The 13,231-nt window shown below is 37.2% G+C and overlaps 1 pseudogene; it reads right to left on the reverse strand.

The window, feature by feature from the left end:
- Window positions 1–3,855: 3,855 nt before the first annotated feature.
- LOC149233243 (G-type lectin S-receptor-like serine/threonine-protein kinase At2g19130 pseudogene) lies at window positions 3,856–6,698 on the reverse strand (annotated as a pseudogene).
- Between the last annotated feature and the right edge of the window lie 6,533 nt (window positions 6,699–13,231).

Genomic DNA, 13,231 nt, shown 5'->3' on the forward strand with positions numbered 1-13,231 from the left:
CGCTTACTTTAGCAAATAGTTAGAATTGGTTTGTTGAGTAGTTGGGTTGTTGAGATATTCTCTCAACAACTAATCTCTCTCTAGAAGTTGTTGTTGGAAAATTTCCAACCACCGTAGATATGACACTAACAACAACCATCCTCTTAAAGCACGACAACAAATTGAAGATCATTTTTCCCTGTACGAAGAAGATTTTGTTCAAATAAAATTCTCCGCAGGAGTACAAACTTCTCATTCCGCAACACATCAGGTAATTAAGAACAAATGGGCATTTAATGCAGGGTTGTTAAAAATATATGGTCAGACTTTTATTCCTAAACTATTATATGTATTTCGCAACATGTGCAGGCTCAAAAAACATTTTTTTTGTACAAGCTCCCATACTATGTTTTAATACTTTGACCAAACAACATGGGATACCCTCCAAACAACCTACCAAGGCATGGAAAAAGTAAATACATCAAAGCTACAAATTCTAAGGAGAGATTTTGAGACAATTTGTATGAAAGAGTCTCAGAATGTAGACTCATTTTTTACACAAGTAATTGGACTAGTTACTCAAATTAGGTCTCATAGTGAGACACCTGAGGAAAGGAGAATTGTTAAGAAAATTTTGAGAAGTCTTCCAGCAAGATTTGATGTCATTGTTGTGGCCATAGAAGAAACAAAGGATCTCTCACATTTTCAGTGGATGAGCTTCATGCATCACTTATTTCTCATGAACATAGGCTAAATAGAGAAACAAATTCCTCATTGGAGCATGCCTTCAAAACACAAGTTTCATTTGGTCAAGGTAGAGGCAGAAGAAGATCAAATTCTAGAGGAAGAGGAAGAAGCCCACATAAAGGTGGAAGAGGCAGCCCTTCAATCTCAAGTGGAAGGGGCAACAATCAAAATTCAAGTCAAGGCCCAAGCGAGAATCAAGCACAATGACAGAGGTATGAGAAATCTCAAGTTAAATGTCATTATTGTAAGAAGTATGGTCATTATGCAAATGAATGTAGAAAGAAGCAACATGATATAAGGAACAAACCAAATTCAAATTTCACAAAACAAAATTAGAACCAAGATATCGTATTTTTACCTGTGTTGTAGCACAAGAAAAACAAAAGGAAGTATGGTTTCTAGATTCAAGGTGCGACAATCATGTGACAAGGAACATTGAAATGTTTTCAAATCTAGATGAAAGTGTGAAATATGAAGTGAAATTATGGATTGATAACAAAGTCTATGCCATGGGCAAAGGAAGAGTCAATATTCTAAAAACGAAGGGGGAGAAGAAGTACATTTCAAATGTCTATTTTTTCCCTAGTTTGAGGCATAAACTCATAAGCATTGGACAACTCATGCAAACGGGCTGCAATTTCTTTTTCAAAAAAGGAGAGTGCACAATTTTGGATAAGTCTCCAAGAAAACCACTGATTGCAAAAGTCGAGATGATAAGCAATAGAAATTTTCCCCTAAAGATAAAACCATATTTGAAGGAAGAATGTGTGCAAGAACAACTGCCAATGAATTCACAAGAGGATGGAATAAAAATTGTTGTTGTCACACAAATAAACTTTCAAGGAGAGATCAAAGATGAAAACTGGTTATGGCATTTGAGATTTGGTCATATCAATTTTGGAGGCTTGAATTTACTACATAGGAAAGGCACGGTGAAGGGATTGCCACTCATAGAAAAATCAGACAGCCTATGTGAAGGATGCGTCTTGGGCAAACAATGTAGAGAGACATTTCTAGTAGGAAAGTCAATAAGGGCAAAGGCACCTTTAGAGATTGTCCATTCAAACTTATGTGGACCAATACAGACACCATAAATTGGTGGCTACCATTAGTTTTTAGCATTCATAGATGACTATACAAGGAAGACATGGGTCTACTTCTTAAGGAATAAAAATGAAGTGTTTGAATGCTTCCGCCAATACAAATCTCTTGTTGAGAAGCAAAGTGGACACTACATTGAAGTTTTGAGGACTTATAAAGGTGGCGAATACATCTCAAATGACTTCCTTCATTTTTGCAGGGAGCATGGAATTCACAAGCAATTTACAACAAGGTATACACCTCAACAAAATGGTGTCATGGAAAGGAAGAATATAACTATTATGGAAATGGCAAGGAGTATGTTGAAGGAAAAACATTTGCCAAATGACTATTGGGCTGGATTTGTCTCTTGTGCAACCTATATCATTAATAGGTGTCCAACTAAAAGTGTCAAGAATATAATTCCTAAAGAAGCATGGAGGGGAAGAAAGCATAGTGTCACTCACATGAGAGTGTTCGAATGTGTGGCTTATGCACATGTTCCAGATGAATTAAGGAAGAAGTTGGACCGCAAGGGGGAGAAATGCATATTTGTTGGATATAGTGATAAATCCAAGGCAGAGAAGAGGAAGCATGGGATGGAAGTTTAGAGAAGACAATCAACGTGAAAACATGTATACCACATGAAGACAAAGAGGAATTGATCTTTCTCAATGGTGACTCCTCCTACTCCTATTCAAGCTCAACAAAGCAGTCACCAAGTGACACCATCAACAAATAATAGGACAATGTCATGTAGTCAAGCAAGTAGTACTCCAAGCACACTGCAAAGAACCGCAACATCATCTACCTCAAGCACAACATCAAGTGACATGTCAAGCCCATCTTCTGCAAGCATAAGAAGATACAAATTCAGAAATTTAAGTGAAATTTATGAGCAAAATGAAGTTGATAATAGTGCTGGTCTGAATTCCTTATTTGCATTGTTTTATATGTAGATGATTTGATTTTTACATGGAGTAATGATTTCTTGATTGTTGATTTCAAAGAAGTCATGAAAAGTGAGTTTGAAATGACTGATTTGGGGTTGTTGACGTATTTTTTGGGCATAGAAGTGAAGAAAACACAAAATGGTATTTTTATTTCTCAAGCAAAGTATGTGGAGAGATTTACTATGCAAAACAACAAGCTGACACCAACTCCAACTGCTATGGGGTTAAAGTTGAGCAAAGAAGATTGCATCAACAATGTCAATCCCACATTATACAAAAGTATGGTGAGAAGTTTGATGTATTTGATAACAACTAGGCCAAATACAATGTATGTGGTAAGTTTGGTGTCAAGGTTCATGGGGACGCCTAAAGAGATGCATTGGAAAGCAGTGAAAATGATTTTAAGGTATGCCAATGGTACAAAGGAGTATGGTATTTTGTACACCACAAAAAATGAAGCATGGTTATGAAGCATGCTCTTTGGGTGGGGAGAGGACTCTAGCTTGGTTATGAAGCATGCTCTTTGGGTGCAGAGAGGGGCGAGGAGCTAAAGATGCAAGTTTTCCTTCCTATATAAATGAAAAGATGCGTTTTAAATAATAAATTTTCCACTCCATACCAAGATGTAATAGTTTGAAAATTTGCTTCTTAAATAATAAATTGTTGATACTGCAGAAAGTATGTAAAAATTAATAACAGTCCCTCTGGTAAATGGCGTAATTGGAAATGTTGGGCCTAACGGCCAGCGAAGGTAACTACTCTTACATCCCATTCTTACACATTTAATAAAAAGAAAAGTTTATTTCACACTTCATAATCTCACAACTTCAAGTTGTCAATTTTCTAACGAATTTGCAAAATTGAACACAGAAAACAGTTGCATTAATCTCTCCAACAAATGTGCAATTTCAATAAATAAATAAGAAAAAGAAATTGCCTGACAGAAAATAATTGGATTAAGCACACCACAATGCAAGATATATGGTCTATTTATGTTCATTAAGCACAAAACATTAATGAAAAACCGGGAACAACGAGGCATTGAAGAATGCATGATAAGACCGGGCATGCATAACAATAGATATTAAACGTGCTTGTGTATTTATAATATGAGAACGACTAGTACAGTTTATGCTGCGAAAAAAATATGCTTAGACTTTGCAAATAAGCGTATATCAACGAAACAAATAAGATCTATTGCAGAACTTGCTTAAACTTTTAAACTGCCTTCACGATTCACCTATCTAATAAAAGTTACGGGATAATCGGGTAGTGGGACTTGGATAAGTCTGAGAAAATATTTAGATGAAAATATAAGCGACTAGAAAATACTCTGAGATTCTACAGCGTAGTGGAGGGATTATCACTGTTGTTGCGTTCATGTGCAGAAGGTTCTGTTTCCCAGAAGAAACGGAGGATACTGTCGGGTTTTAATGCAATGTTCTGCAGAGATAACGGAAGAGGAGGCAGAGGGGGTACGTCTGTAATGCCTTCCAATATCTGCAGCACTTGACTCATAGATGGCCTCGCATCTTCGTCATCCTGTATGCACCATCCTCCCACGATTGCAGCCCTCCTCACCTGCTCCGCGTCTGCAATGTTCATCAATTTCTTGTCAAGCAGATCCATGGCGTTTCCACTGTTGACCTGCGTTGCAGCCCACGTGGCAAAGAACACCTCGCTGGATTCTGAACCCTCGTCCATGTTTCTCCGTCCTGCAATTATTTCGAACAATGTTACGCCGAAGCTGTAGACGTCGGCCTTGGGAGTGATTGGCAGGCCGGAGAGCCACTCTGGGGCCAAGTACCCTCTGGTTCCTCTCATGGTCGTCAGAACTTTACTATACTCTCTGCCCAGGAGCTTCGCCAGCCCGAAATCGGCCACCTTGGGGCAGAAATTGGCATCCAGGAGGATGTTTTCCGGCTTGATGTCGCAGTGGATGATGCAGTCTCTGCACTTCTCGTGCAGGTAGAGGATTCCCCGGGCCGTTCCCACCGCGATGCCGAAGCGCGTTTTCCAGTCCAGCACCTTATTTTGAGTCTGATCATCGCTCTGGGTGTTTTGGAATAAGGAGGAGCTGAGGGACCCATTGGGCATGTATTCGTACACCAACAGTCTTCTAGAACCGTCGGTGCAAAATCCCCGAAGCCGAACCAAATTCACATGCTGTGTGGTTCCGATGGTGCTCACCTCCGTGCGGAACTGCTTCTCTCCTTGGTTCACTCCCTCTAGTTGCTTAACCGCCACCAGAGAGCCGTCTGTTAGAGCTCCTTTGAAGACGGAACCGAAACCCCCGCCTCCCAGCCGTTGAGAAAAGTTCTTCGTTGCATTCTGCAGCTCTCTGTAAGTGAATACAGTCAGCGTTCCCGGCCCGTATTCTATTTCGGACGATCGCGAACGCCTGCAACACCAAAGAAAGAGCAAGACAAGGGCCAGAATAGCAACCAGCCCACCCAGCACGCCGCCTACTACAGCTGCAAGAGTTACCTTTTTGTTGGAATTAGAGGAGTTGGGCACATCAGAGGCATCTAACCGCAGAAACAAAGAGGTCCCACTGGAGGTATCGACCAGATTTATCAATTCACCAAACCAGATTACACAATTACCATTAACATCGTAGGCATATGCGGTGCACGAACAATTTCTGAGACAGGCCGCCTGGCACTGCCCTTGCCCTTTGTATTGAATCCCTTGAGCGGGCATAGATTTGCCACTCAACTCTACAAATCCATCGGTGGTGCTGCTGTTTCCGGCATGGTTGCACCGTAACGGCGTTTTCCGAACACAGCCACTTGACCACTGCTGAGAATCCCATTCGCGGCTATCTTTGGGGACAAAGCCCGGCACACAGTTGCAGAACTGAACATTGTTACCGTTGCATGATGCATAAGAACCACACACAGCATAAACGTCGCACTGATCCCTGGGCAGTGCCCAGAACATGCTCCACTCGTTATTGGCGAGCATAAGGTAAACTCGAATTTCTCCCGACTCGTCCACGTCGAAACGCGAGAGATATGTTAATTCAGGCTTCACAGAATAGGTGTAATACTTGTACGAACCGTTATCGAAAAAGTTGAAATCGTAGATGTAATTCTGCGTCATCTCCGGAATTTCGCTGAAGATTTGGCCATTCCAGACACCGCTTTCCCAGTACTTGATTTGATTCTTCCACAACAAAACGTATTGGTCGGATCCTTTTGGATCCATCTGAAGGGAGAAGCGCCCAGGACTCGGATCCCAAGGGCTCCTCCACGACGTCACAGCCTGGCTCATACTAACCTTCATCCCTGGTAACCATGTATTTCCCGGATGGTCGAAGCTCTGCCAGATGATATCAGAGGTATTCTTGGAACTCAGAACAACCAAGTTACCAGAATCCATTATCGCAGCAGAAGAAGGCTTCTTCATGTTTCCTATGGCAGACCAGAGTATGGATCCACCATAAGACAGAATGAGACTCCCATTTTCAGTGAGATTGAAAACGCCGGAGTTGTTCTGCAGTGGCTGCTCGCTGTTGGCCACCCAAGCGATTGTCTGATGTGCGGCCGTGGCATACCAAATACCCACATACCACTTATTAACATTGCCGTCGTTGAGACTGAAGAATCCCAACTTGAACTTACCGAGCTTCGAGATGCGGGTTTCATTGCCTCTCAAAGAGGCGCCTAACACTATGCGGTCGGAAGCTGCGTCAGCCGCATTGCCCGGTTTTATGTGAAGTAGCAGCAAGAGGAGGATAAAACAACCCACAATCAGCGAGTGTTGAACTCTCGTGCAATTTCCACTCCTCATTCTGATATCCATGAGCAGAGCAGCTATACTGCGACACCATACTGGCGAAAGTCCCTTATATTGTGTTTATGAACACCATCTGGACTTTGCAGGTCGTCTGTTCAGTTTTTACGAGTCAACGAACACGATCTGGACTTTCCAAGTCGTCTGTCCAATTTTTACGAGTCAACACCAATCCACACACGCTAATCATGGACCGACACTGTTGAATGTTAGTGTTGCCCTCCTTCCTACGCTATCGCGGACACGATCTTTGACTTGAGCGTTGCACCACTAATAATCAAAAGAAAGAAGGATAGTGTTTATAATCAAAAGGACAAAAAAATTATTTTAATGTTTACCAGGATGATAGCGAAGTTTTTATTTTTTTATAGTCAAAATTTTTATGGTTCATAGCTGAGCATTTATTTTGAAGCTTCACAATAAAAAATTAAATATATCAAGCAGATAAAGAAGCAATTTGTCCCATAGACTATCTTTAGCCTCATAAACTTTAAAACTAATTTCTTTCTTTCTTTTATTCAAATATATTCAAAAATTATAAAAACAAAAAAAACCAAATACATCAACCAGATGAAGAAGCAATATGTCCTATAAACTATCTTTAATTTTATAAACACTAAAAATACATATATTTTTTTTCATTTAAATATATTTAAAAATTATAAAAACTTTAAAATATCTCATAATTAAAAACTAATATTAAACTGAGTATGAATTATAACATGAAAGTCACTTCTCCCGATGTTAAAACATCTCCTAAGTAAAAACTGAGGACAATGCAGTTGTCTATAACGCGACTTTTTGAAAGCTTTTCCGGCGGGTTTTTCCGGTCGAAATCCGGCAAGAATTTATTGGAATCGTAAGTTTGATAGCTAGTTTCTGCACAATGAAAGCGTCCCAGGGGTTTTTCAGGGTGTTGAATCCAAATATGGAGTTAAAAAACCATTTGAACTACAACAAATCAAGATTTAACCTCAATTTATTCCGCCGGATTCTGTCACCAGAATCTCCAAAAAGTCGCATTATAGACAACTCCAATTAAAATTAATTTTAAGAAATGATGAAACAGCGACACCCAGTCTAAATTTGGAGTTTATGATTTTAAACTGTTTTAAATTAAAAATAATTAAGAAATGGTTTGGTTGAAAAGGTTGAATTTAATGGTGGAAAATAATTCGGGTTAAAGCATTTTTTTGGTTGTGAAAGTCATTTAACTTGAAAGTCATGAAACGTGAAAGATGTAATTAATTTCCAATATAAAAACTAGTTTTAAAAAATAAAAATGTATATGTAAATTTGATTTTAATTTTTAAAAATGATTGATTAATATTATTTTATTAAGTAATATTTATAAAAATGATTAATTAATTATTATTGTATTGAAAATTATTTAAATATTTTTATAGGTGTGTTTAATAAGGTTTTTAAAATTTTATTTTAATTATTAATAATTAAGGTAATCATAACTAAATTGTTGTAACATTTATTTCATAATACACAAAAATAATTAAATAGATTAACTAAATTAAAAATTTATTTTAAATTATTATTATTAATAATTATGAAAAGAATTAATATATGAGTTAAACGTGTGTATCTATATATATATATAAACATCTCACAATATTTTTAATCATGAGAATTTTTAACCTATAAATAATATTTGATACAATATTATAAGTCATTACAATGACATATTAATAAGATATGCCTAAAAAAACATAATTCATGTAACACTTTTTAGTTAATCAATTTACTTAAAAAGGAAAAAAAAGCATAACTAATTTGGATATAAAGCTCAACATTTGATCAATGACTAATACTTTGAATATTCTAGCATATTCTATGGGCATTAAATCTCTACCATCCACCTAATTATGTTGATAGGCATGTCTATTTTGGAATATGGCTTCTAAAATTTTAATTAATTATCAGTGATTATTAGGTGAATGGTAGGGATTTAACCTCCATGAAATATTCTAAAATATTTTTAGTAATATTCACAAATCAAAGGTTGAGAAATATCTTCAAAGTAGTTATGCTCTTTTTTCCCTTTTTTGGTAAGTTTGGTGGGACTATATCTTCGTCATGTCCAATATATCACCCCAATCAGGGCTGGGAATTAAATCTGCAACTTCACATCAAAAAGTGTTTTAATGAACCCACGACTTCACATCAAAGAGTGTTTTAACATAACACCTGTCTATCCGATGGACCTCTTTTTCCCTTTTTTAATTACATAGATTAATTAAAAAAAAATTATATTAACAAGTGTCATATGAAATATCTTATGGTTTTTTGGGCATGTGGTGTTGATAAGCCATCATATAAACTTTTCGTGATAAAGTGGGGGTGAATCTCCATGGTTAAGAATCTTGTTTTTAAATGTTTATATGTTTAACTTATATATTAATTTGTTCTTAGCATTAAATAAAGTTATATTGTATCATGAAATAAGTGCATTTACCAACCATTTATTTTACACACATAATTGTTGACGATTAAATTAAAATTCTATAAACCTTATTACAAAATAGTCATGCGTCTCAACATAATTATGAAATGGATGATAGAGATTTATCTTCCATGGAATATTCTAAAATATTCTTAATAATAATCACATATCAAAATTTGAAATTTATCTCAAAAATAATTATTGAATTTTAAACTTTTTTAATTAAAATGATTAATTAAAAAAATGTATAAACAAATATTATATGAAACAAGTTATAGTTATGTAGCCTGTTTACTTTTCCTTTTCCTTATTTCATATTTTTACATGCTATCTCCAACATTCTATCAAAGATCTCTTTAGCATTTATTAAAAAATAATAATAATCCACTATATATTGAGTAAAAGTTTATTTATATTTGTAGTACAATAAAATATATAATATTTTTTTATCAAACTTAATAATGGCAAATTTTCAAATAAAACTAGAAGTCTAAACCTTCAATGGTTTTTTTTTGCTTCCACGTGTGTTTTATTTTTTCCCTTTCTTTATTTCTTATTTTTACATTTTTCTCTCACATTTCCTTCACGCTTCGTTATTATTAAGCTAACAACCTTAAGAACCTTATTTTTAAATATCAAGGTAATACACCTCTATCATTTATATAATAATTATTAATAATTGAATTAAAATTTATGGAGTTCCATTTCATTATAGATATACATTGAACTAAAACCAAGGTAATAAATTAAAAGTTATAAAATTTTATATAGAAATACTAACTAATATATGAAATCACTTTTTTCACAACACTTTTTCTGGTCAATTTCATTCAAATTCTATTAATTAATTTTAAGAATCATAAGTTTAATTTTTTTAATCTGCAAAGTTTGAGTTCCTTGGAGCTTGCTTGCAGACCAATTCAATTGCATGATATTATCTCTCAAGACAAGAAAGAAACACAATTGAAAGGAAAAAGTGGCTAAATCGAAGACACAATATTGCATAGAAGTTGTATGATATCATGCAGGGTGGTGTCTTTGATCATATGTCTAATGATTACTATCAAGTAACTGACTATTGATCCGAGTTGACTCAACTCCCGGATTTAACCAAGATCTTTTACTTTCATGATGTGATTAGAATTGCAATTAAAATAGCACAAAGGAACATAAATGCATGTTGTAAAGAAGAATGAACATGACAAGAGTCAGCAACATAAAACACAAGATGTTGATAACGGAGTTCGTCCAGGAGGGACTACGTCTCCGGGCCCCAGTGTCAAGATGGTGTAGGACGCTGCATTAAGTGTTTTCAATAGTAATGATGTACATAGGTGGTGGCGTCACTATCATACAAGGAAAATGCCCTCACACAGGAGTGGCTCCAAGAGATGTTCCACTACAGAAACTCTCAGTCAAAAGGACTCCTATCAGTATGACATAAACTCATGCATGATGATAATGAGCATCCTGCCAACATGGCATAAAAGGGATCTCAATACAAACATACATGGTGACATATGAGTATCCCATCGACATAACAACAAGGGGATCTCAAACAAAACAAGACAAATCATGAAAATAAGTACATCCCATAGATGATTCCGCATCACATCAAGCAGGAATCATAAAACAAGTAAGAAAACAAGATCACACATCAAATATCAAACAGGGATCTGTGCAGCACAATGCGTCTCATAGCAATAGTAGTACATGAACGCGCTGCAGATACTTCACATCCTGGGGCCATCTGAAGAAGATGATGTCAAACTGTTAAAGCTTTCCGTATCATCCATCTCACGCCGTCGAATCTCATGGAATGACTGCTCGCACATTGAACGCTGACACCTGCACTCCACTTTCAAAAGTGGCTGTCATGCGGAAAGAGTCGTTAGTGCGGACACAACCGACCTCCCTAGAAGCAAAAGCTTTCTAGTGAAAAACAAGACAAATAAAGCTACGTTTCTCTAAACATGCATTGCAAATACAAGTAATCAGGGGATCTTTAACATACCTTTAGTCCAACGCTTTGTAGTAATCCAGCCTCGCCGATCCGGATGAGCTCCTCCTTCTCTTCGAAACCTGCATTCACTAACAAGCCAAAAGATTAAATAGCACCTGATAAACTCATAAAACAATACATATCCATCATACAGACCAAGGAGTATATGAAACAAACCATGAATAACAATCTGTTGAGAAAAATAAGTTCATTTGCATTAAAAGGTAACAAAAGGAACCATTACAACCTGAGCCTTGGTGTTGTGCAAGTCCCTCCTAGGGTCCAGCAAGAGTTTTCCTTTACTTTGATCAGCTCACCCACTCTCAAATAAGGCTAGGAAAGGATGGGAATCTCTCCTCTCAAGCTTTACAAGGGAGTCCTAATTCCAGCAGCATCTACCCTTAGGAATGTTCAGCTTTCAACCTCTCTCCCTTTGGCCCAATGCCTGTATTTATAGTGCTCTAGAGGAAGTTATTCAGGTCCACCATCAATGGGATAAGCCCCTCTTTGGATGGGATAGCTCCCCTCTTGATGGGATAAGTTCCTCTTTGGTAGGGATACATGAACCATCTGGAGGCGCTTCATACACGTCAAACAAGCTTCTAGAAGGCTCTAGAAATGACCACAAGTAACTTTTTTGGAGTGAAACTTGTGCCTTTTGACCTTTACAGGAGTACGCACCCATTTCTTTGCATACAGAGCGTACAAGTACGCAGGTATTTTGAACTTGGAGTGCGTACACGCAGGTAAGGCTAAGAGAAACTGCGTACCCAGAGATATATAGATTTTTAATGACTTTCTCTCTTTCTTGGAGTTTGACATAGAGAGCAGAGGTATGAGGTTTGCCAAGGGGGATAGTATGACAGTTGATGGAGCCATACTAACTGCAAATAGTCATGGTGACAAATTTTAGTGTAACAGATTGCCCCCTAAAGTGCGAAGCCTGTAGTAGATTAGGGTTTCATATCATCTAGGAAGGGTGAAGTACTTTATCATTTCAAGGATTATCTTGTGGAGAGCCCAGTCAGAACCTGCAAGTATTCAACACAAAATACATATATATGATCATATCATCGTTGAGGTAGGCATTCCCATACTCAGATTGAAAACTTTAACTAATTGACTATCTACTGCTCTGATACAGGAATGATTCTGCAGTACATCATAATCATAGACCTTTGTAGACACAGTATGGACGCAGCCATCTGTTTATAGTTAGTCTACTGTATAATGTATACAAAACTCCGCGCAACCTAGATGGTGGAAACTAGATCCAGGGTCTTCATTTCTACTTCTCGAACAGGTACGATTCTATCCATGCGAATAAATGAGTTGATGTCGAACATGGTAGAAACCACTTGATTACCAGTCAATTATGTAAACTGTTAACAAGCGTGAGAGAGACCACCAGTGATGTCAATGGTTCTTAAAGTACCCAGTACAATCCATGAGATGTGAATGAATGAGTTGATGTCGAACATTTCACGGAATCCTTTGATCGAAAGTCAATGATGTAAACTGTCGTCAAAGGCGAGAAACCTGCCATTGATGCATGCAGACTTCAAGGTACTGACGATTCCTAGGTCATCTTTCTAGATAATGTGCTGATGTCGATAGAAAGCGACCCGTTGCAGGCAAGCCCACAACACGAAATCATAGATCAAGTTGAAGAAATGTAGCTGTAAGGACTGACTCAGGGATGGTAAAAAATGGATGACGAGTATTTTGCAGATGAATGTTTGTTGCAGAGACCTCTTGAACACATAACGACACGACAGATGGCTTGGTGACATTTGACCCAAAGTTAATACCCGACTGAAGACTTTCAATGTGGTTTGATCAACTATGAGGCAAAGGATTTCCCAACCCAGGTGAATGAAAAGTGTCGTGTTCAAGAGTGGTAATAAGGCTTCTTCTGAGACAAAGGATAAAAAATAGGCTCATTTTTCTCTCTTTTACCCCACCATTTCTGGCAAGTACCTCTTTATTTTTTACAAGCTTGAGGAGGATAACATATGCTTGATTATAAGCTCATCCTTCGGATGAGTCCAACTTAGTTTAGATTCGGACCCTAAGAAGGATTGGTCCGTTCCTGTTTGTAATTGAACAGGTCCTTTACTGTGAAATTTTAACGAGTCCAGTATAGGAGAAACTCGGCGTTTTTCAATTTTAGAGAGTCTGAAAAAACTTAAGAAGACTCCAGGGTTGAACTTTTTT

Source organism: Pinus tabuliformis, chromosome J, assembly GCF_031772625.1.
Source record: "Pinus tabuliformis cultivar Carrire ecotype Pingquan chromosome J, CPIR1, whole genome shotgun sequence".
In the NCBI taxonomy this organism is placed as follows: Eukaryota; Viridiplantae; Streptophyta; class Pinopsida; order Pinales; family Pinaceae; genus Pinus; species Pinus tabuliformis.